Source organism: Mustela putorius, unplaced genomic scaffold (genome assembly GCF_011764305.1).
Source record: "Mustela putorius furo isolate JIRA1106 unplaced genomic scaffold, ASM1176430v1.1 tig00537248_pilon_pilon_pilon, whole genome shotgun sequence".
NCBI classification, from domain to species: domain Eukaryota; kingdom Metazoa; phylum Chordata; class Mammalia; order Carnivora; family Mustelidae; genus Mustela; species Mustela putorius.
Window position 1 is genome coordinate 3,335,137 of NW_025422387.1, and position 25,403 is coordinate 3,360,539.

Sequence of the window (25,403 nt, forward strand, 5' to 3'; positions counted from 1 at the left end):
AATAAGCCTGGGGCCACATCACTCTGTCCCCTTCCTCTTGTGAGAAACAGATGAGATAAAATATATTCAAATGTTTTGAGGAAGTCAAGACAACAGAGAAATGAAAAGCCCCTCCCTCCCTCCTCTCCAGAAACATTTAAGGAGCCCTGGGCACGATGGTGCAGCACCAATGAATGAGTGAGAAAGAGATTTGCTGGGCCTGCCCTCCTGTGCAGAGTAAATTCTGTATGCAAATCACATGCAAATAGATGCTCCACCTATAACTGAGTCCTTCCACCTGGCCAGGAATTCTGGGAGTCCTGGCCTCTCCCCTAGCAGCAAGATCACATGGATGTGCTTTGCCATAACCATCCTACCAATGACAGCACCACCAGAACGTTCGCAGGCAGTTCTATGATAGGTGTTGTCAGCTCCATCGGTGAAAAAGCCGAAATCAAGTTATGATGGGATAAGGATATCAACGTCAGCTCTGGGGATGGTCTCTTTGACATAGCAGGAAGGGGAATGGGGGAAGAGAGAGAGATCGGTCCCGTTCCAAGCTGCTTGCTACTCTCTGCTGACATCCGGGATTATCCTAGGGGTATTCCTCTCTGCTAAAGTCCTGTGAAAATCTCGGGCTATGGGCTAGGCACTGCTCTAAATGCTTCACCTGTGTCACCTAACCTAGCCCTAGAGCACAGTTGTCCTCACTGAATTAACGGGGCCATGATCACAGAGGGACACATAGCAGACCAGGGTAGAATTCCCACAACGAAGACATTCACATTATTGGAGAAAACAGTAAACCCATGGGATCAACAGGACAGAAGATGCCAAAAACGTGGGCAAATGATAAAAAAGAAAAGAAATAGAACACTCGAAGAAAGATGAAAATTCTTAGCTGCCCAAGTTGAAAAGATGCCTAACGGGGTATTTCTGAGGACTCTTGTAGTAACGCTCAAACCGTGAGTCAGTCTTCAGAAGCCCTAAAGCAAGTGATGATCATTGACAAAACGGTCTGCGTTGACTTCACTCAACTGTGCTGGCATCGGAAAGCTATCTTGACCCTGGCAGAGCTTCACAAGATTGACCACCTACACACCGTCTCCCCAGACATCCGGGGAGCAGACATTTGTCAAGAACTGCAAAGACAGAAGAAATGGGAAAAAAATTTTTAAAACTCTTACCAGTTGGGAAAAGTGTGTATGAGGGCCTGAATATTTTAGACAAAACAAATAATGCAAACTGCAGGGGAGTGCTTTGGGGGTTTTAACTCATTTGATGGAACACATGCGCCTAACTTCACTCCCTCCCCAAACCTCCCTGAAACCACAAGAAAAGCATTTATTGTTTTGCTTTTTTTTTTTCTTTTTTTTCTTTCTTTCTTTTTTTTTTTTTTTTTTTTTTTTTTTTTTTAGGCTTCCACCATCAAGGAGAAGAGGAGAGGGGAGGAGGGAGAGAAGAGCACGAAAATTCTGGAAGCTGAGTGGGGTAGATGGTTGGGTTGTAAACTGACTCCGCAAACTCAAAAACACCAAATCCTGAAAACAAGTCCGCTTCTCATGGGTGACATGAAAATGCAGGTATGCGCCATTTAAACATAATGTTATATGATTGAAAACAGGACATTCCCAAATTAAAATTCTTCTGGGTGTGTGAGCTCGAAGAAGCCTAGCTGACAGAAAACAAAATCGAGTAACCAACAAGGAGAGCAAAGCCATGATAACAATAAATGTAAACAGCTGAGATTTACTGGTTAAAAGGCAGTGTCTCGAAGTGGTCATTCGCAAGAGATACAAAAAGCAAGTATGTACAGGAAGTTAAAAATAATGGCAAAGGACTTTCCATCAAATTCCCATGATAGGAAAGAGATTACTATCTACCAATACAGTATATAAGCAAAATTTTCGTCAAGATAAAGATTGTTTCTAGCTGAAGAAGCTATAGTTAGGAATGAAATAAAGATTCCTAAAGTATTAACAAAGTAATAATAGTATAAGGCAAATAGAATAAAAACTAGCAGCAAGGCAGGACAAGTTAATAAAAGCAGAGTAGCTTAGGGACCTTCAAGGTCATGGGTAAGTGAAGGAAATAAGCAGTAAATTAACTGCATGCAACTTACAGACCTGCCACACTTACACCGTATGAGCAAGGATTAGACCTTCTTTTGAGTGTTCAAGCTTTTATATAAAAATTACCCACAGAAATTCCATTTGTTCACCAGAAACAAAATACACATGTGTACAAACGTCTGCATATTTTGTAAACCCCGGAGTGGTGTCAGGTTTGGGCACTAAGGGACGATCTGAATGTTTTATCACTTGGACAGGTCAAAATTTGCTGATAAACAATCCTTTGGGACAGAGAGTCAATGATTTACTAGACCCCAAACCAAGTGGCTCAAGATGGGAAATCCATTTCCTCCAATGCACTGACGGGAGCAGCCTGGAAACCCTTTAGAGCTAATAGTCCCACTGTGTGTGCGTGTGCGTGTCTGTGTGTGTTTGTGTGTGTTGTCTGTGTCTGCATGTGCGTGGATACGGGAAGGGCTTTCCGTTTCTCCATGTCAACCCCCTTGGGTCTATTGCCCTAGTCCCGCCTAAGCAGTTCATTTGCATTTCCTTTGGCAGACGCTGAAGTTTGATGTAGACCAAGAAGTTTCCTTGGAACATTTGACCTGTGACAAGAGATTTCAAGGTCACAGGAAAGACTTAATGAAAAAACATGCTACTCCAGGAAAAGCGGGCCTGTGAATATTTTGACATTTTCTCCCGAGGTTACGTTCTCCACAGACAGTAAAGAGGTTAAGGGGTAAGAGAATGAGAAGAGACAAATGTAGCAGCCCCTCCCCATTTTTCTTGGAACCGCATTCAAAACCTGTCTTCTACTCCTGTCAAAAATATGCAGATCCAAAAAAAAATCTTCAACCTTTAGGAAGGTGGACTTGGTTCTTGCAAACAGCCTAATGTAATCTGGAACTCAGCATAGTACGTAAGTACGGTAATTTATCTCGTTAATGCCGTCATTATTAAAGCAGGTATAGCTCAATAAGATTGATTTTCACCTGTAATTTACAGGCTGCCTTGAAAAGGAATTTATAAAGATAATACTAATGGCAGCACCATTGCTAGAAGAAGCATGACACAATTCAAGGTCATTACTTTGAAGGAAAACACTTGAGTTAAAAGATCTCATATATTTGTTCAGAAAGTTTGGATTTATTGTTTTATAGATTGTTGTATCCTTGAAAGATAGAAAAAAAAAATCACTGTTGGTTTCTCTCGGATTATGAAAGTGATATATTGAAATGGTACCCTGAAAAATACAGAAGAGCACTGAGAAGGAACTAAGTCACCCAAACGATTTTCCAGAGATCTTTGTAGTTCAGATGTGGGTGGGGATCATCCATTTTCTTTTCCCCATTTATAGACCTTTTATTTGGAAGCAAATCTCAAAAGAGACTTTACTTCCTCAGATTTCTTTCTTTAATGTTACCTCTCAGGAATGAATGAAGAAAGATTTTCCTTTTCAGTAAACACAAATTTCATTCTTGCTTTTGAAAGCCCTTTTTAGTTCACCTTAAAAAACAAACAAACAGGGGCGCCTGGGTGGCTCAGTGGGTTAAGCTGCTGCCTTCAGCTCAGGTCATGATCTCAGGGTCCTGGGATCGAGTCCCGCATCAGGCTCTCTGCTCAGCAGGGAACCTGCTTCCCTCTCTCTCTCTGCCTGCCTCTCTGCCTACTTGTGATCTCTCTCTGTCAAATTAAGGTGGAAGTTCTTTAATACTAGTTTCCATGGACATACGTTTTTGATAGATTCAAATTATATAGATAATATGACTGAATTTTTCTTACAGTATTGGGGACATTTTCCTTTATTATTTGACAACATAATTTTTTTTTTTTTAAGATTTCACTTACTTTTTTGGCAGAAAGAGCCAGAGAACACAGACGGGGGAGTGGAAGAGGGAGAGGGAGAAGCAGACACCCCACTGGCAGGGAGCCAGACCTGGTGCTCTAACCCAGGACCCTGGGATCATGACCTGAGCCGAAGGCACATGATGCTTAACCAGCTGAGCCCTCAGGCACCCCTTGAGGACGTAACTTATGAAGGTGAACCAACATTTATACTGCCAGTCACCTACTGTTGTACATTTTAGGTCATTTCCCTTCTTTTGGAACATTCTTAGAAACGAAACTGCATTAAGCATTCTTAGAAACAAACCTTGGTGCACCCTATGGACGTTCCTCATGACAGGTTTCTAGACGTGGTGTCAGAGAGTCAAAGAGTAGAAATGTTTCAAGGTTTGCTGTTTTGGAAATGATCTTCTAGAAAAGTCTCAGATTTTACTCCTATCGTGTGTCTCTGAGGGGCCCATTTTCCAGAACCCTTTTCAAAAATGGGTATTGAAAGACCTGATTTTTGCCAAACTGATAAGCAGTAAGTATCTCATTATTTTAAATAATATTTTACTACTGGGAGCCAAAATTTTGCATAGTTTATATTTTTATTTTTATTTTTTTTTCCTTAAAATATTTTATTTATTTATTTGAGAGAGAGAGCACAGAGGGAGAAGCAGACTCCCTGCTGAGCAGGGAGCCCGATGTGGGACTCCATCCCAGGACCCTGGGACCATGACCTGAGTTCAAGGCAGATGCTTAACCAACTGAGCCACGCAGGCACCCTTGTATTTTTATTTCTTAAAAACAAAAACAAAACTTACCTAAAGAAATTTCTTCCCTAATCTTCCTAGACTCTCAGGAAGAGCTTCCTCAATATAAGTCCTAGTTAATTAACTGAATTTCCCGGCTTTCCTAAGGCTGCGCAGGAGCTAGAAGGCTCTAGAAAACATCATCTGTCTGTAACCCAACAAATCTGTGGCTGAGCACAGTGCCAAGTGCTTTCCATGCTTTTCCTCATTTTACCCTCAAAACAACTCCATCAGATGGACAGTATCATTTCCCCACTTGGCAGATAAGGGAACTGGGCTAAATCACTCGCTGAGGCATGTAGCTGGTGAGAGGGGGAGTCCCGACCTCCACCAAAGACTGGCCAGCGTCCACACCCAAATACCGCTAGAGTCGCCTTTTCTCTGTTCCAAAACCCCCTGGAACCCACTTGGCCAGCTGGCCACTTGCTCCCCACCCAGACCCGGCAGGCTTCTGTGTGCGCCGGGCGACCAGCCCTCCCAGGCTCCCTGCAATTCTCCTGGTGACTTTTGTCAACAGGCAGGATTGTCAAATGCCCTCCAAGCCCCTGGAGGAAGAAGGGCCAGCTTGCTCACGCTTCCTCCCCTGAAAGCCCAAGCAAGTAAGAAATATCAGCCCGAACCCAGGGAAAAGAAGGGGCTGAGATCCAGTATGAAGTAAGATGAACATGTTTAAGAGATCTCATTCAGTGAACTTTTTCCATGGTAAGATTTCTTATTTTCTAGTTGCTTGGTGTCCACCGAAAGGCCATTTCTAGTCGCCTGTGGCTTAACTTGGTTTTTGCAGATGACTTGATGGTTCCCTTCACTCATTCATGGGCTGGTAATACTGTTCTGCGAAGGAGGTGGAGGTGCTGAATGAGAGGGTTAGGTTAGGTGGTGTCCCCAACAGTTCACAGAATGGGGACGGCTGGGGCAGCCAGGCTTCCTGGGTCTCCATCTGCCTGGGTGACATAAGAGTCCCCTGTGGCCATCTCCAACATCTCCAAACCACAGGAAGATCCAGAGCCTACGTGATGAGGGCTTGAAGACATCCTGAATGGAAGGTTCCAGGAAAATGCAATTAGCACCATAAATGAGGGGAATTTGGTTGTGGGAGGAAAGATTATACCCGTGTTGGCTCCTAGAACTTCCCCCAGTGATGGCAACGTTCTCCATCTGTGCGACCCAGAATGGCCACCACTCGCCACTTGTGGCTACTGGAGCCCTGGCGATGGGGCCAGCGCGACTGAGCAACTGAATTTTTCATTTTATTGAATTTGTACTTAAAGAGCCCCGTGCAGCTAGCATCACTCTGTTGATGCGGATTCATGCATATACCCACGCTGGACAGAAGAAGAAGAAAGTCTGAAAATTAACTTGAGGATTTGCTCTCCCGATGTAGATGCTTTTCAAGTACCGTCACTATGAAAATGTGCCTTTAAGTTCCCTTCCAACGGCGCTGAAAGATCAAAAGGTTTGATTTAGAGCTACTGCTGTGGAAAGTGCTCATTTGGACTTTATAAACACTGGTTTCCCCAAGTCGGGCTCATTATTGCTGAAGGAGTTTAAACCCATTGAGAGAAAGCAAACGAAACAAAACAAAGCTTTAAGTGTCTCTAAAAGGGCTTCCCAGCTTCAGTTCAAACAGACAATTGAAATATCCAAGTGACAAGGGTGACAACTGAAGCCTAATACTGATGGCGTGAAATTCTTGTTTCGTATGAATGTTTCAGATTTTCATTACGGATGTTGCTTTTTCATGGCCTTTCAAATAAGCACAGTACTTTCGGAGAAGGAGTAAAGCCACATTTTTCTTTTCCTGGGCCTGTTATTCTGGGTCTGGGTGAGCAAGTTAATAAGAAATCAAAAGCCAAAGGGAGCGGGGGTCAGGCCCCAGACCTGACATGTCTTTGTGGGGCGGTCGGACGTGGTGGGAGTAGAGCCCAAAGTAGTACATGATTCCCCTCAGTCTTGAAAGTTGCCTCAAAAGTTTTGTGCTGAAGAATTGTACACAAATGTTCATAATTTTTGTTCTTAATCACCAAAAAAAAAAAAGGAACAACCCAAACGTCCATCAGCAGGCCTGGGGTGGGCGGGAAGATCACGGGGCAGAGTCCAAGGGAACATGTCAGGGAGGCTGTGATATTTTGTGTCTTGCTTGTATATGCATTTGTCAGAACTCATCCCACAGTCCACGTCATATGATGATTTTGTTACACGTAAATTACACTCCAATGAAGAAGCTTTATGTTGTAAAAACTACCGAGGCATAAAATTTAAATCCTGAACCCACAACGAAAGTACCCCCTCCCCAACTACAATTATTTGTTAGCTCTGGGATGAAACAGATGTCTCTGCCTGTGTACAATGGAGAATTTATTTGGGGAACTTTTCTCATAGGGAAAAACACCATGACAGCCCAGGCGCCAACTTCCAAGAGCTCATTTCCTTGCTAGAACTTCTCCCCAAAGGCCAAATCCACCAGAGAAGTGACCCTCAAAAAACCCAGTCCCTCGGTTCTTCAGCAAGAAGAAATGCTTCTGAACACGCACACGGCTCAGTGGAAAGTGGGTCCTGGGTTTATGGGCAGGGTCTGCTGCTCCTAGAGTCTACACATTTCCCTGTTGAATTTCCTGTGGTTGTTCTCCACCGCCTCACACTCCTTTGAAGACGAAAAAGAGCAAGGAGGTGGGGAAAGCCAGGTGAAGTAGGCACGGGGGTGGCTTGCATTCTAAGCCCTAGAGAGAGCGGAATCCAGAAGAGATAACTTTCCACTTCCTGTGTGTCCTCTCAGGCCCGGGAGGCAGACCAGGAGGGTGGCGGGGGGGGGGGGGGGGTGGCGGATGGCTCTGGATCTGCAGGGTGCTATTTATAGGAGAGGCTGGCAGAGGCTTTGTTGGTGGAGGGGATGGAAATGAACTTGGAATAGATGGAGATGGTGCTCGCTGGCCTGGGTTTGGAAGTCACTGAGGTCAACAGATTTCTGGTGTCAGCCCAGAGAAGGACTTTCCACTGGGCAGTGTGTGCTCTGCACTGGGCCACTTCACAACAAGGTGACATTCTATGCTTGGCAGGGCGGAGGCCGATTTCTCCAGAGCAGCCTGGGCAAAGCCCCAAGAAGGCCGGGCTGTGGCTCAGGACACAGCTGTTCCATCCCCAGCCCAGGAAGAGAGCAAACCAGAGGTGACTGCTTCCGGGCCCCAAGCACCCACTCTGCCCTCTTCTGGGGTAGCTCCCTCTGCTGCTCGATAAGGAGACCCAGAAGATGGAGGTTTGTGTGTTTTAAGAAGCATTACCCAATACAAATACTAGGGCACACATCTCTAAGCCAGGGCAGCGTTACGATTAATTAGAGATGGCTTACCCTGGTAATTTGCAAAATTACATGCTAAAATAATCACATTAAAGAAATTCCAGCTTAAATAACATAAATATGTATTTCTCCCCCACAGAATAGAAATATGCAGTTAGGCAGCCAAGGATGGCTAAGGTGCCCCTTGATGTCAAGACCCCTGATGTCAAGATGTTGTTTCTCTGCCATTCTCTGCACTGGGATTCTTCCTCAAGATTCCAAAATGACTGCTTAAGCTCCAGCCATCAAATCATTATTCCAGCCACCAAGAAGGGAGGGATAAATATCAGAGTGCCATGTCCCTTTAAAGATATTTTCTGAAAACCGTATGTAATTCTTCTCCATGAGTCTCACTGGCTGGCTAATCCCTTGGCTAATCCCTCGCACACCTAGTTGCGAGAGAGGCTTGGAGATGTAGTCTTGCTTTCAGTGACCATACAGCCAGCTAAAAATTAGGGGGACTCATCCTGGTGGAAGTGATACTATGTGACTTCTGGAGCAAGGTCATCCAAAGACGCGGCTACCACTTGGTTCTCTTTGGAAGCTTGCTCTTGGAAAGCAGACACCATGCCATAAGGAATCGCAAGCAGCCAGCTGGAGAGGCCACGTATCAGTGATAGTCCCAGCTGATAGTCAAGCCAAAAAGCAGCAGCATCAACTCATACATGTGTGAGTGAGTGAGACTTCAGGTTATCTCAGACCTGAGCCAGCAAGTCACCTCCAACCTTCACGGCTTCCCAGCTGGAGCCCCAGACACCACAGAGTAAAAATAGGCTCTCCTCCCCTTAATTCTGGAACCACTAGTACTGGGAGGCTTCATTGTGCAGCAAACCAGCACAGAAGGCTGCAGAGTTAGGACATTATTCTGTAAGTGGCAGAGGAAGGCCTGAAGAGTTTTAGGTAGGGGAACAAAGTGGAGAAGGAGGTCCCTGCGGTGCCTCCCGGAACATCTGCCTGCCTCTGGCTCTTCCTCCTTCCCTCCCCCAGAGGAGGAGCCGCTCACCTGATTATAAGCATTGACCCAGCTAACAGGACGTTCTATGTTAATGCCTCCTCTGATATCAAATCTTATGGGCACAGTGCACCCCTGGGGCACCCATGGACAGAAGAGGTGTCTTAAAGGGCATGGTCAACCCATTCTTGTTTGTAATTCCATTAAGCAGCACAAAAGTCTTCCCTTCTTATCAGATGATATGGTCTTGGTGTGTTTTGGATTCACATCTCTGGCATAAAGGATGCACCTACTGATTTGATGGAGGGCAGTGGAGGAAGGGGACATGCCTAGAGGTGTGGGATTCAATTAAGAGGCTATTGCTATGGGGGCCTGGGTGGCTCCGTCGGTTGAGCGTCTGAGCCTTTGCCTCAGGTCATGTACCCGGGGTCCTAGAATCGAGTCCTGCTTTGGGCTCCCTGCTCAACAGGGAGCTAGCTTCTCCCTCTCCCACTCCTGCTTGTGCTCTCTCTCTCTCTCTCTGTCAAATAAATAAATAAAATCTTCAAAAAAAAAAAAAAAAAGAGACTACTGCCGCTCGTAGCTGAGAGATTAAGCATTACCAAATGTGGGTGGGTTAGAAAGGAGAGAGGAGTTTGGGGAAATACTTAGGAGGTAGAATTGGCAGAGCTTGGATGTCATATGGATGGGGGGGGGCAGAAGAGGAGTTTTGGATAATTCTGACATTGCTGGCTGCGGGAAACAGCCGGTAATGCCATAAACCTAGTTTGGAAAGGTAGATGAGCTTGTTTGGGGCTATGTCAAGGTAGGACTAATCAGCCAGCTGGAGATGACTAGTGGGCGTGAGTGCATGCGAGTTTTGGGGTTGGGTGGGATTTTTCCTCTGGGGATGGAGAGGGTCAGGTGTCAATATGCTGGCCAAAAGCATACCAGTGTTTATGTGACGGGGTGCGTCAAAGGTTTGGAGAATGTGAGGGTCCAGAGTTGGGGCTGGATGCACAAAACAGGCTGCACTTGATTGACAAGGGCAGGCTGATTGCAAAACTGACCCTGATTCTGCACCTCTCCCCCTCCCCACCCTTGGCAAAGGGACTTCACAGGCTCTTCCCTCAAGACATGGAGTCCATTTCTGCCTGACCCCCTTGATTTGAGCTCCATGACAGGACTTGTTTTAACCAATGGGATTTGGTAGGAGCGAGGGTATTCGACCACGGGAGGAAGAGAGACCATATGGAACCGACCCGAATGATCCCAGCTGAGGCCAAGTTCAACCAGCCAGCCCCCAGCTGACTCACCAGCTGCTGTGGATGCACAGAGGTCAGCTAAGTCTAGCCCAGATCAGCAGCACTGCCCAGCTGAGCAACAGACTCATGAGTAAAACAGTAAGTGGCTGTCGTCTCAAACCATTATGTTTGGAATGCTTTGTTATGCAGCATGTGTGACTGATACACTGACCCTGGGAAATAAGTAGAGGGAGGTATAGCTTGTTACACACAAATAGAATAAGCTAGGTATATACCAAGGAGGTAATCATTCCGCCCTCACTCCCAGAACGTTGGGGATATCATTGGTTCCTCTGGGCCAATCCTACTGGGGACCTCAAAGGTCAAAGGACAGCTTCACAACAGGGTTAGTAGGCTAGCTAATTCTTTGTGACAGGAGCTGCCCCATGCTTGGAGGAGATGCTAGTAACATGCCTCTCACCCCAGTTGGGACAACAGCATGTCTCTGGGCATGGACAAATGTCCCCTGGGGAGTAAAATGTCACCTCCCGGATATAAACCAGTAGGGTATAGGATTCCAGAAAAAGTGTGAGACTAGCCCTCATAGAACAAACTGGCAGACCAGGGCTCTAAAAGAGGATGCCCATATGGTGGCTACAAGAGTGCATTCATTCAGTCTCTCATTCTTGCCTTCATAAGCAATGGCTGCATGTCTACTACACGGTGGTCACCATACTAGGCGCTGGAGGTCTCAGGCCCTGTCCCAGAGAACTCACAATCTAGTGGCACATACACACGTAGACTAGTATGAGCCCTGGGATAGCAGAGAAGAGGCATTTAAGATGAGCGCAGATTGAGATTAATATGCAGGTGAGCGGGAAGCATTCAGGGGCAACTTCCTGGAGGAGGTGGCTTCTTAGCTGAATTTTAAGAGCTGAGTCAGACGTTGTCAGGATGAAAAGGAACATTTGGGCCATATGTGGAGGCAGAATACACGACAGGTTCTGCAGATAATTGGATATAACTGGTGTGGGGGAGGGGTGAAAGGAGCCGACCGGAGCTGGCATCTTAGGGGAAACACGATCCATTCTCCTGGGCAGTTGTGATTATCCAACTGCTCCCAGCCACACATCACTTCCCACAACTCTGTCGTGAGACAGAAAGCAGACACAGGCATCCAAGTCTCTGCCACAGAGCTGGAGCCAGGTCCCGGGGAGGGCTTTACCCTGCCGGCAGGGTTCAGACAGAGGACTGAGGGGAAAACAAGGCTCCACTGTGGGTCCAGCCGTGTGGGAAGGCCCAGCCCAGCCACTCCTAAGGGCTGGCACACAGCTGCATCCGAGAAGCCGTGAAAAGCAACATTGTGGGCAGGCTGGGCCGGAGGGGGCTTGGAGCGCCTCACATTCCTGCCTTCGTACTCCCTTGATCCAAAAGAACCTTTGTGCTGAGAGACAGAGCCCAACAGCCTTCCACCCAGCTTCTATCTCAAGGCAGGTAAACGGAAATACTGTTCATTCGGCAAATATTGACCAAGGGCTGGCGTGCACAGGGCTCCCCATGAGGTGTGGCTGGGAACAGTCTCCAGGTTTATCGGGAAGCAGGCTGATAGTGCAGACCATTCCACAGAAAACTTCCAGAAAGCGCTCATTGTGTACCTGCGATGTGCCAGGCCCTGGTTGAGGGAGACGATGCTGAACAAGACAGAGACGTTTCCTGGCATCATTGTGCGTACAGTCCAGCAAGGGGTCAGAGAGGAGACCCGTTAAGTCAACAAAGAACATATCCGAGGGTGGTAAGCACTTTCCAGGGGAGAATGAAATGGAACATGAGACGCAAGAGACTCCAAGCAGGTGGGGTGGCCAGAGACGGCCTCTCCGGGTAACAGGTGGGCTGGGGCCAAGGGGATTTCTTCATTCATTCACCCTCTGTTTATGGAGCCCTGCCCAGGCGCCAGACACTGGCCCCTATCAATGAATGAAATCGATAAAGATCTCCGTCTCGTGGGGCCGATATCCTGGGAGTGAGGGAAGCTGAGCAAAGAGCAATTAACTAGCAAATGAAACATACACAATGTTGGAAGGTGGTTAAAGGCAAGGGGAACAAGAAGACGTGAGGCAGGAGGAATGGGTGCCATAGCTGGGGCTCGGGGGCGGAAGAAGATAGGGCGGAAGCTGGTCGGCATGAGCTCCGCTGGGTGACACCGGAGCAAAGACACAAAAGAAGGAGCTACGTGGGAGTCTGGGGAAGGATGTCCCAAGCAAGCCCGGGCCACCCACAGGAGCCGTGAGAGATAACAAATTGTTGCTTTCAGCCACTAAGCTTGGGGATGCTTGTTACGCAGCAGGAGAGGACAGGGGAGCCAAACTCAGCTCAGCAGGTGGCCCAGAATATTCTTCCCACCAGGTCTCTCTCCATGGAGCTGGGCCATGTCGGCTCCACATAAGCAACCAGCTAATATTCTCAGATCCGGCTTCCTTGGCTCCTTTTACTTCCCTTCCGATCTGCTGCAGCAATTCCTTCCCGAGCCCACAGTCCTGGCCACGTCAGTATCCAGACCTGCCCCACCTCTGAAATCACAGAGCCCAGCATCCCCAGGTGACCAGGGCCTTCAGCCTCCTGCACTCCTCATGGCTTCAGTTCCTTTCTCTGTGGGCCTTTCATCCACCTGCTCACAGACCCTCAGCGCCTCAGAAACCCTTCCGCTGTTGATGGCGCTTTGTAAGCCTCTTGGTCCCGCTCCTTTTGCATCCTCCCCAGCCTTTCTTCAAGATGAGCCTTCCTCATCCCCGCCCCCCGCCCCGGTTTACTGTGGGAACGTCCCTCTCACAGCTCTGAGCATGTGCTTCCTGAGCACGAACGTGGCTCTCGGAAGATGTCCAGGCACCTGCGCTTCCCTACAGTCCCTCGTAAGGGACCCCTCTTCCCTTCCCTACAGGGCTGAGGTTACTCTGAAGACGTGTAGATCCCCGGTGGGTCGCTGTTCTCACATCAGCCCAAGCTGGCCCCTTGCCTAGTTCCCTTCCCCCACTTTGTCTTGGGGCACATGTCTGCCTCTCATCGAATATCACCTTTTTGGGGAAGCCTTCTCTGCTATCACCAAGCTTCATGAGAATCCCCTAAGCAGGGTTGTCAATGCATCTGCATTATGGTATTGGTCATATTGATTTGTCCCTGTTCTTTACTTGTGGGTGTCCCCTGTTATGTAGACTGTAAGCATCCCAAGGGCAAAGCTCTTGCTTCAACCATCCAGAGCCTAATTCAGCATCCAGCATAGGGTAAAGATTTATCTGAATGGAAGGTCAGCAAACTACACCCCTGGGCCAAACCCAGGCTGGCGGCTTTCTGTTATGTATGACACACAAGGCATTTTACCGATGAACATATGCAATCAATTTGATGACAGGGAGCACTAATTTTGAACTCCAGTTCAGGAAAATGTTATCCATTCCCAGCCCAGAAGAATTCCATTCTTCTCAACAGTAGACTTGTATTCTAGAACATTGCACTCAGTTATTATATTTTGAATTCTATCAATAAAAATTTGATTGAAATGTGTTCTATCTCTTGGTATGTGAGAAAATATATGATATCCTCAGTTTTGCCGTTGGCTCCCAAAGTTTAGAGCACTAATAAGCTGTCTCTTTACTGGCCAAGTCTGCCCATTGTATTGAGGCCTGAAATTTTTCAATGCTGCCTTGATATCTTTGGGTCTCACAGAGCCCCAAAGGCCTGATTGTAAGCTCTTTTCCCTCTCTAGACCTACTCCCCACGCAGTGGGAAAGCCCTCACCCAACCTAATGGGCGTACCTTCCCTGCCAGCCTCTGAGGGCACTGGAACAAGCCACCACCTCCTTCCGTGGGACCCCGTTACTCAGTCTGTCTCCCACAGCCTCTGCTGGCTAGCTTTGCTGGGGGTACAACCCCCCGTGGGTCCCCGAGTGAGTGGCATGTGTGTCTTCCTTCCCCAGGCTGTGAGTACGCCAACCTCTTCAGTCCAGGGGCAGGCTTGGTGTTGTGTGCTTGGTCATCTCCTACAATTCAGGGCCGGGGGTCCTACCTTCACCCACGGGTTTGGGACGAGGTGATCAGAACTCTGACCCCCGGTCTAATGAATGGATGGGTCTGTCTTGTTCTGGAACCTGCCCGGTTTCCCTGTGCCCCTCGCCCCCCACCCGCAGGCCCCTCATCCTCCGTGGCTCATCCAGACCCTGTGCCCCCTCCCTTCTCCCCTTAACCCTGAGGCACCACCTCTCCTGTGTGCCCCTTCTGTCTGGAAGAGTAAACCTCTACATCCTGCCAGCACACTCCGAGAATCTTTTCAAAAGCTCAGCCCCTCCCTTGCCCAGACCCCTTGATCCAAGAAACAGAAGTGACTCTCTGAGCTTTTTGACGTTGGAAGTATGTGACGGCTGGTCTGTCTCAACGCAGCATCAATAACCTTCATGGGCTTATGAAAAGCCCAGTATGTGGAGGTGGGCTGGGGGTGCGTTCCTAGGGCAAGGCTGCCAGCTTCCTTCTTATTGGAAGCCTGATGTGTTTACGTGACACCTGAGAAAACAAAGCAGGAACTGTGCCTGCGGCGTGTTGATAAAGCGATCCGAAGGGGGAAAAAAATCTGTGAATGTGCCTCAATCCTGGGGACAGAACATTGGACCCTTTGTGTTTCTTTACAGACAGGAGCCAACTCAAAAGCAACAAACAGAAACCTCTCTCCACCTTTGCTCAGCCCGAGAAAACCCAGTCAGCCACCGTGTTTATTCTGGAGCAAATGCTGAAGGGACTGTTGTCTGAAAATTTGGAAATGTGAGCACTTATCAAACATCTTCTGCCGTCCCCCTGGCTCTGCAGGCCGGAGAGGAGCAAGGCGCTTTGTGCGTGTGTGCGGATAAAGCAATTTGAAAACTCATGAATATGCCCGAATCATGGGGACCGAACGCTGGACACTTTGGTCCGAGCGTGGGTGGGCGGGTGCGTGGAGATCACGCAGGATGAGGCGGGAAAGATGTCTCTACTCTTATGCTCCAACACAGCTCCCAAAGAAAGAGCAAGAGCCTTCTTGTTCTCATGCGGCAAATATCCAAGAGTGTCGACCAGATGCCCTTTAAGGTCCTTGGGGACCGAGGCCAGAGCAGATGTTGGCTGAAGGTGGCACAGACGTGGTCGGCTGAGGCTAGAAAGAAAAGGGGTGAGGGCTGTGTGGGGAGCGTGGGCTGGGTGCCGGGAGGAGAGAGGCACCGGGGACCAGGCAGAAAACTGTTCAATGTCCACGGATTCTTCCCCTCCGAGAATGCACATCCCTTGGCCATGTGACCTTGTCGTACCTCCATTCTAGAAGCAGAGTCTGCTTCTCCATCCCCTTGAATCTGGACTTGCTTTGATTGGACAGAAAGGACATCATATTGCGGCCTCGGCCTGAAGGGTCTTTGCAGTTTCCTGTCTTCTCAGAAGGCCAGCGGAGACCACCAAGCAGAGAAGCCGAGCTAGCCAGTGGGAGACGGGAGGCCATCTCACACCTCACAGCCCAGCAGACCACCCCAGCTGAGTGCACACGGGTCATCCCCAGGGAAACCCGAAGAAGGACCTCAGAGCCAACCCGCAAAATCGTGATGAGTATGTTGTTCTAAACCACTAGGTCTGGGGAGTGGTCTGTGACCTATCTAGTAGAGATAACCGATCCAGACAGACAATCAGAGAATGACACATGTCAGAGCAGTGCCGTCCGATAGATCAATAAGGTAAGCCACCTTTGTAATTCTGAGTTTTCTAGGAGTCACATTAAAAAAGGTAAGAAGAAATAGGTGACATTCATCTTAATGATATATTTCATCTGGCGTGATATATCCAAAATATTTCTAATTTCAATCTACGATCAATAGAGAAGACATTATCAGGTATTTTACATTCTTTCTTTCATACTAAGTCTAGGACATCCGTAGATTGACACATACAGCACATCTCAGTTCCAAATGGATGCGTTTGGAGCACTTGGTCGTCCCATGTGGCAAGTGGCCGCCATATTGGAAACCAGCTTCCGGTCCAGAAGGTGACTAGAAAGTACAGACTCTGGGTTCAGCATGACAAGGACGACAGGTCGGGGGTTCTGAGAGGCTCAGACAGGGACTGATAGGATCCGGACTGGTGTCCACTGGAATAGACACAAGGGGGTGGGCTCCAGGGATGCTCCAGAGACGGAAGTCAACAGCTGTGGTGGGCCGAGTGGTGGCCCCCCCCAAAAGGTATGTCCACTGAGAAGCCGGAAATGTGACCTTATTTGGAAAAAGCATCTTCGCAGCCGTGACTACGTCAAGGGACTAGAGACGCAATGATCCTGGATCGTTGGAATGGGAGCTAAATCCACTACTGCGTGTCCTTGTAAGAAGCGGGGGGGCACACAGAAGGGACAGCTGGGTGGAGACGAAGACGGAGGTGGGAAAGACGTGGCCGTGAGCCAGTGACACCTGGATCCGCTAGCAGCTGGAGGAGGCAATGAAGGAGCTTCCCTTAGGGTCCTCCTACGGGCATGGCCCTGCAAACACCTTGACTTTGACTTTCTGGTCTCCAGAGCTGAGACAGAGTGCATTCTAGTCGTTCTGAGCCATGGGCTCTGTGGTGACGTGTCGCAGCAGTCCCCGGGGAACTCACCGCCTGGCCGCCCAGACATGGGCACTTAGCAAGTGCTGGGACCCCAGGGTGAACGAGTGGGTGGCAGGCAATGTCCGGAGCTGGGAGGGGAGCCGCAGGGGGTGGGGAGGCAGCGTAACTCGGAGGGAGGGCGAAGATGCCGTTTGTGGAAATAAACACAGCTAACGCGTAGCGGACACACAGGGCGCCAGGCCCTACCGCAAATGCTTTTCTTTCTTCTTTGCTCCTGTCATGCCCTCAACAGCCCTAGGAGGCAGACAGTGTCCAGTATACAGAGGGGGACACTGAGGCACAGACAGCGTACGTCACGCGAGATCGCCCAGCCAGCCTACGGAGGAGCCTGGATTGGAACCCGGCTGTCTGGCCACTGAAACGTCTCTACCAAACATGCGGGGTCCCCGGTGAGACAAGCGGGGGGGACAGGCACATCAGTAGCCACGGAGAGGGAGAAAGGGGTTGAGTCAGAGGCAAGCATATCTCGGTCCTCCTTTGGGCTGCTTGCAGTAAAGGACAATTTTATCGACATTCACATTGAAATCTTTCCAGGGGATTAACTGTCCAGCACGTTTCTTCCATCCACCTGCTCGCCAGTCCACGCTCAGTGACCGGAAGCCCCTCAGGCCGGGGGGAGCCTCCCCAGCCGCCGGCTGCGCATCGCCCTGGTCAACCCCCAAACTGTAAGCTGCATTTCCCATTTCCAAAATGCAGCCTGTTCCCCGGCTCAGCTCCCTCCAGGAAATCCTGCTCATGCTATTTCAGGAAAATTGATGACTTTTTTTTTTTTCCTCCGGGCCTTCCAGAAGCCTGACAGATGGGCCCAGATTTGCACACTGTGTTTCCAGGGTGGTGCCCAAGACACTCTCTCGATGATTCTTTCTACTGTGTCAAGCATTTCAACCAAATGTGTTGCTTCAACAAATATTTATTGAAAGGCCGCTGTATGCAGGGTACCCGGCTAGATGTTGGGAGATGGGTCCGGATATATTTATCGAGCAGATTGTGTTCTGGGGCACGTGGGAGCCACAGCAAGATGAAAGGGAAGGTCCTGGGCCCTTTGCAGAGGGCTCGGGGCCCCAGAAAGAAGCGAATGTATGAGCAGCCCCATGCCTGTTAATGCCTCGGAACATCTTTATACAAGCAAGATACTGGATTAGAAGAAATAACCAAGGAAGCTTTAAAAGGGAGATAAAGGCAGGAAAAGACAAGAAGAAAGTGAAACATAACGAAAGCCTTATGTGGCCATTAAGCCATGGGCCCTGCGCGGATTTTGCCGTGACGGCCACAATAAAATCAGAAGCAAAAAGACAGCTGAGCTGGCTCTGGATGCCACAGACCAGATCCCACAGCTGAGTCCCAGCTCCACCCACCCAGGTGTCCCGGTAACTTGACATAAATAAATGCTCTTTATTTATGCCTCATTTTTCCCATCTGCAAAATGGGATGATAATGGCATCCGCCTCGTAGGGTTGGGGTGAGGTTGGAGGGAATGATGCACACGTCCCTGGCACACGGTGTTAGACTCGGACATGCCAAGAGTGGTGAAAGGCAGCCTCTTTCTAGTGACTTCCATCTGGGATCTGGCTTCCTCAGGAAGGTTGAACTTCCCAAGCAGAGCCATACTGTAGCCTAAGGAGAAAAGGTTCCTAGATCCATGGAACAGACCATGGCCTTGTTGGATCTCAAAGTCAGCAAGTGTCCTACTTCATACCAAGCCAACATTTTGGACACATTTAGGCGGGAGGGATAAGGGAGCAACGTGTGCCTGCTGTCTGCCTGATCCCACATGCCCAACCCATTTCTCAAGGCTGACTTTCTCCCTCCCTGCCTCACCTCCAGCCTGGTGCCAGGGGAATCCAGAAGGCTCTTTGATCTTGACAATCTCCCGTAAGAAAACCCCAAAGAGTTTTCTTTAATGCAAGACGTTAGATTTATTTTTTGAGTGATTTTCCCCAAAACGTTAAAAAAATTTTTTTACTATGAAAATTGTCAAGCATAGGGAAAAGTAGAAATATATTTACTCCCCCAAGTTACTGTTTTGTTCCCTCTTTGGCTAAACCATTTTAAAGTAAATCACAGATTCTGTGGCATTTCAACACTCACTAGTGTGCCATAGATCTCTGAGAAAAAATAAGGACATTCTCCCATAAATCTGCAATTTCTTTCTCATATACAACCAAATACGTAATAATTCTTTAATGTCATCTGTCCTCCAGCCCATAGTCAAATTTCCCCAGACTCCCACACATTATCTTTCCAAAGGATTCTTAAGTTGAGCCTATATAGGTTGACACGGTGAATACGGTTTAGCAACTGTCGGATTGATTCTGGACCTGAGTGTGGCCTGGGGAACAAAGAACCGTCCACAAGGGTTGACCTCACAAAATAGTGACCGGCCGCACCATGCCACGGTCCCCGCAGTCTGGGAGACAGAAAGGGAGTTATTCCCTTTTTACTTATAATTTAACTTTCTGGGAAACCTGTATCTCACAGAGGCCTTGGCCCAGCCCACTGGCCACGAAATCAGACCCCTTGGTTTCTGTTTTACATTAGGAAGCTAGAGTCCACGTGAAGTGGTACTCTTTCCCTGCCCCATAAGAATCTGAGCACAATTCTTTGGTTATCGACTTTCTTTTCTGTGGCTGAGCTCGCTGGATCCAACACAGCTGTTCTCCATCGCTCCAAATGGTAGCTGCCCAGGCCCGGCTAGGTCCAAACCACATACTGAACACACACGCATGCACACACACATGCATGTATACACACGGGCACGCACACGCATGTGCACACACACAGACACGCACATATACACTCAAAATAGCCATGGGTGTGCACGCATGTGTGTACATACATACACACGCTCGGGCACATGCAAACACTTGTGCACACACTGAACACACAGGTCCTTCCCTTCAAGACGAATGGAAACTCAGGCTCCTAGAATGAGCCTCCTGCACATTTCCCCTCCTCCCCCAACTCGACCCCCTCCAAGGACTCCCCCCAGCTTTTGATAAGCCCCCTGGCTCCCTCCCACCGTAAGGAAGGTTGCAGCTGGCCAACCTCTGCTTGTAAACAGGCTGAATGGGCACTCTCGGCCCAGAGAATGAAGGAGAAGCCAAGCCTCAGAAACGGGAGAGACTCGCTCGTTTCATTGCCCCAGTGGGTTCCTCTGCGCTTCTGCCACCTTCCCGGGCCCCCTACCCCCGTCCGCCCTTGGAAAACAAGAGAATGGTAAGCCCTAAGGTCCAACCAAAATCCTGTAATAGAAGACCCACAGTGGCCAATGGCGAAGGCGAAAGAGGCAGGCCGGGCTGGGGAGGAGGGTTTGAGAGAGGCCCTGGCCAGGGGTACGCAGGATGAAGGAAAAAAACTTGAGTCTACGTCTTTAACGGGAATTTGATTCAAAACAGTAAGGATCTTTTTATAAATAGGCCTGCAGCAAACGTTGCAAAGAGTAATTCAAGCGTGTGGCCTCACAGGCGAGCGGTGCCTTAGCTTTATGGGGTCTTAATGGCCCGCATCAGCCAGAGGTATGCTGTTTAATCATTTCCGTCTTAGGGAGTGAGTAACACACAGCAGCCCCGTAGGAAGGAGGGTGGATGGCAGACAGAGAATGTTCCAGTCCATTCCAGAAGCCAAACCACATGCAGCCTTCGGTTCCCAGCTCTCACAGGTTTGCCTGGAGGACGTGGGCACCATGGGGGGCAAAGCCCCACTCCCACAGTCAGTAACGGGCTCTGTGCACCAAATCCCCGCACCAGGCTCTGCACCGGCGGACCCAGAAGCGGAAGGGAAACGGCACGGAGGCTCACAGGGAACCCACGGTTTGGTCGGTCGCAGAGAAGAAATAGTTGTTTCTCGTGACTCGGGGTAGTTTCCTTCTGCGGTTCCCATAATCCCTGCAGGAGCAAAACCCTGAACCTCTGCTCCAAGGGGAAATGCAGAGTCAGGCTTCTGCCAGCCTCTGCTCACAATGTTTTCAGCAACCGGTTGATCCAGATCCTTGTTATACGTGTTTCTATTTCAAGATGACTTAGTTAAGGATGCCAGGGTGGCTCAGTCAGTGAAGGGTCTGCTTTCGGCTCAGGTCATGAGCCCAGGGTCCTGGGATGGAGCCCCACGTCGGGCTTCCTGCTCAGCGGGGAGCCTGCTTCCCCCTCTTCACCCCATGTTTCTCCCTCTCCCCCTGCTCCCGCCCTCTCACTCTCCCTCTCTCTCTCAAATAAATAAAATAAAATAAATTTTAAAAAGGTCTTATTTGTATCTACTATTGATTCATGAGCAGTGATGTCACAGCCAATGGAGCTATGACTCACGCCTGAACGAGGCTTATCTAACACGTACGTTCCTTGTAAGGCCCCCCAGCCTTCCTGCACTCAGGAGCACGAGACAGCTTCCGCGCTCTGTCTGGGGCCATTTCAAACAGCAAAATCACCCACAAAAAGCATGTGGGTGTGTGTGAAAACCGTGGTACGGAGCAGACCACAAAAGGGACCCTCCTTTACAGCATGAGATAGAAGGAGAAGGCAGAGGGCCGCCCTTTTGAATTGAGCTGGGAGCGTGCCCGTTGGGTGACAGCACACGTGTCTGTGAATGACCGAGAAAGTGCCAGGAGCGTCGATGCGGAGGCCAAGAATAAGGGGAAGTAGGTGAATTCACAAACACAGGGCCACGAGAAACGAGGCTTGGCCGTACTTGCCGTCACTGTTACGGAAGATCTACACACGGAATCCTGCTCCTGCCTGGACACAAGGGCGAGCAAGTGGGGGGTCCTTAGACAAGACAAGCACAGAGAGGGCTAACTAAGGCCCTTTCGCAAAAGGCAGCTCAGCCCTCGGGGGTCAAGGGTCTAGAAAACAAAGTCTTCGAAAGGTCAGCTCAGGCGAGCCACGCTCTCCAGCATCTTGATGAAATCTGGGCCATGGCCCTGAGGACTGGTTTGAGCAACAGGCCAGTGCAAGTCTGCTCGGCAAGATTCCCCACCCACTGAGCCTCCGCTTCCTTGTCTCGGAAATGGGTATAAATGGTAGTGCATGACATAGTCGCTGCTATGGTCAGTGTTACTACTACTACCCTCCAGGCTGCTGTGACTAGTGCGGTCATGGTTCGTTATTCTAACGATTACTACCATTTTTGGTATTTACTGTCCAGTCGGGCACCTGGCTTCTAATCCACAAAATCTTGGCTGGTGGGAGCAGATCCAGGTTCTGGGGAGTGGGAAGTTTATATGACTTCAGAGGACTTCTTTAAAAGGAAAAAAAAAAAATACAAAATTGCAAATTAAACATTAGATCCAGGGTCTTGGAGGGGGCCTTCTGGGTGAGAAGCCTGAAGTTTAAGCTCTGTTACGTCCAGAGTGAGCCCACCTGTTTGGATCTCATACCAGTATGTAAATTAAGTCCTCAAGCCACGTATTTCTTCCTTAGTTAATCAATTAAAATAATTACACATGCCTTTTCATTTCCTGCTCTGTGCCAAGCATAGCAGCGATCAAGACAAAGGCCCTCTCATGGGAGAGGGAGGACTCTTTGGGGGCAGGCTGGAGAGAAAGGGAAGAAATCCGCAAAGCAGCAAATAACATCGGAGGGCAGAGGGGAGACAGAGGTGGAAGGGTCTGCCTCTGGAAGAGAACTCAGGCCAGGTTCGGGGCTAAGACTTGTAGGATGAGGAAGAGCGAGCCCTGTAGAGTCCTACAGGAAAAACGACCGGACTAAGGGAAGAGGAAGTGAACGGACAAGCACTGTACGTTCAAGGAACAGCAAGGTGAGTGGCCTAGAGTGAGAGATGTGAGGTGAGCTGGAAGAGGTAGGCAGGGGCAGACCAGGGAGGACTTTGGAGACCCTAAAGAGAGAGTTTGGACTTGTCACCAAGAGCAAAGAATATCCAGAGGGAGATTTTTAAACAGCGGCCAATGCAATTTATGTTTCTGAAAGACTGTTCTGGCTACCGGGAGTGAGATGGATTACGGGGGAAAGGAAGCAAAGAGGAAGAGCAGTGAGGAGACCCTCAGTGGCCTTGGGGATCAGCAGCTGGGGAGGTTGATCAGGGAGAGTTGGGAGGCAGGATGGGAGCACCCGCGCCCGCCACCCCCTCCCCGCCCCCACCAGTCCCCCTGCCGCTGTCGCCCTCTCTCAGCACTAGAGCGGACTGTATCTGGAACAAAGCCTTGGGCTACTGCTTTGTTCTGCTGGGAACAAATAAAGAAAGAATGAAAACAACTGTGCCTACTGGCCTTAGGGGGCTTACGGGGCTGGGCCTGGGGAGATAGGACACCAGCAGCCATAGCCAGCCAGCCCAGCACTCATTCCAGGCAGCAGCACTTAACTGCATGGCCCATGGATGTGTTTCTGGTGGTGGGCAGGCCACTGTCATAAGGACTCTAGTCCCACCTAACCAGAGTTGGCAAGCGAGAAGAGTGTTTCGCTGTCATTTGACAAGGCGGCCTTGTGAGGGCCCAAGGTTGGGGAGTTAATGACAGCCGGTTGCCTTGCGTATAATACTCAGATTCCAGCTTCTTGAAAGGGGTGGAAGGAATTACAGACAGGAAGTCAGAAAAAGGCCCATGTCACTGCCCAGCCTCCTAGGAGCCCACCTATTAAATAAATATGGTCTCTGTAAGTTACTGGCTAAAAGTCCCCCAAGTAAGGATTACTGCTGCAAACACATAAAAACGAGTTTCAGAGCTGCTAAAGTTTTAAATGTTGCCTATATTCCCCTCCCTATGTCTGTGCCAGACCTAAATCACAAAAATTTATAAAAGAGGCATTGCAACCATCAAATAGCAAAGCAGTAATATTAATAGACACTGTGATCTGCAAATAACGATGAATCTGTCTTCTTTTCCATCACATCATCCCCTATTTAATATTCATGTCTTATTGCATTGGCTTATTTGGCTTATCCAGACATTAAATAGTGGATCCCTAATGAGCATCTTGCCTGATATTTATTTTATTTATTTACTCCTAATTTTTAATGGGAATGCCTCCAGGGCTTCGACCTATCATAAGATTCTAGCTGTTAAGCTTGAGAAAAATCATCTTTATCATGTTGTGAAAAATTTCTTCTGTTGCAAGTGTTGTTTCACTGGTAATTTATTTGCATTTTTAATATAAAAGGAGCATAGAGAATTAGTGAGAGATTACCATTCTTACCCTTATGGAACCAGCCCTTTATGGATGGACTTGAGTCTGTTTCCAATATCCTGCTATTGGTGACACGCTGCACCACGCAGCCTTGTCTGATGTCACTTTGCTTCAATGTATATCTCTGTGGGGATAAATTCCTAGGAGGGCTGTGTGCATTCATAACATTGACAAACATTAATAACTGCCCACCACAGGTGTGGCCAAAGCCCCTGACTTTCCCACCAGCAATGTACAAGCATCCCTAGTTCCCTGTCTTGCCAAATGTTCTCCAACTTCAGGTCTTGACCAGCCTGATGGCGTGGATATGGTGTCACGGTCTAGTTTTAACTTGCATGTCTCTTACTATGAGGGAAATGTGTGGGCCATTCGAACAGCACTTCTCTGTGGATCCACATCCTTTGCCTTTTCCCAGTGTGCTAATCTTCTCATGGATTTGTCTGAGACATTGACCGGAAGCAGGATATCTCCTTTGGTTTGCACACAGGGTCTTTCTTCAGCTTCTGTAGTGTTTTTGTGCATTCTTTCCTTCTGCACTTTGGAGAGCTTCTTGAACTTATCTTTGACGAGTGATTTTTAGGGATGTATAGCAGGAAATCCCTCCTACAAGCGAGGTAGACAGTTCCAGGGTTGGCTAATTCAGTGATACAACAGCCTCCAGCCCAGTTCTTTCCTTCCTTCTCTGCCATCTTTTTTTTTTTTTTTAAGATTTTTAAATGTATATTATTTATTTGACAGACAGAGATCACAATTTGGCAGAGAGGCAGGCAGAGAGAGAGAAAGGGAAGTGGGCTCTCTGCTGAGCAGAGAGCCCGATGCGGGACTCGATCCCAGGACCCTGAGATCATGACCTGAGCCGAAGGCAGAGGCTTTAACCCACTGAGCCACCCAGGCGCCCACCTTCTCTGCCATCTTTAGTGGACAGTTGGAGGATGAAGTCTCAGGCATTGCATGCAGACAAGATGATATCTGATAGAAGAGCAGGGCAGTTCTTCCTGGGGTCTCTCCTCTTGCTAGGGAGAGGACCATTCCCCACAAGCCCTCAGGAGAGGTCACCTCATGAGCTACTGGCCAGTAGGACATCCATGACCATACCTAAGACAGTCTTTGGCGATGGGTCATGAGACCCCTGTGGTTGGCTTCGATCAACAAGATTCACCTCCTGAGGCCAAGGAGGGACCAGTGCATGCCCTCCAGAAGGGCACAGGACTCCAAGGAAGACAAAGTAGTACAGGTTCTGTTTGCAGGGAAGAGGTAGAAAATATGGCCCTTGGTCAGCTACCACCAGAACCCCCACATTCCTGGATATCATTGACTTCATTTGTATAATTACCAATTTTTTTTTTTTTTTTTTTTTTTTTTTTTTTTTTTTGCTGCTACCAATGCCCACATCCATGCTTCAGGTGTATTTTTAGCTTCCTCA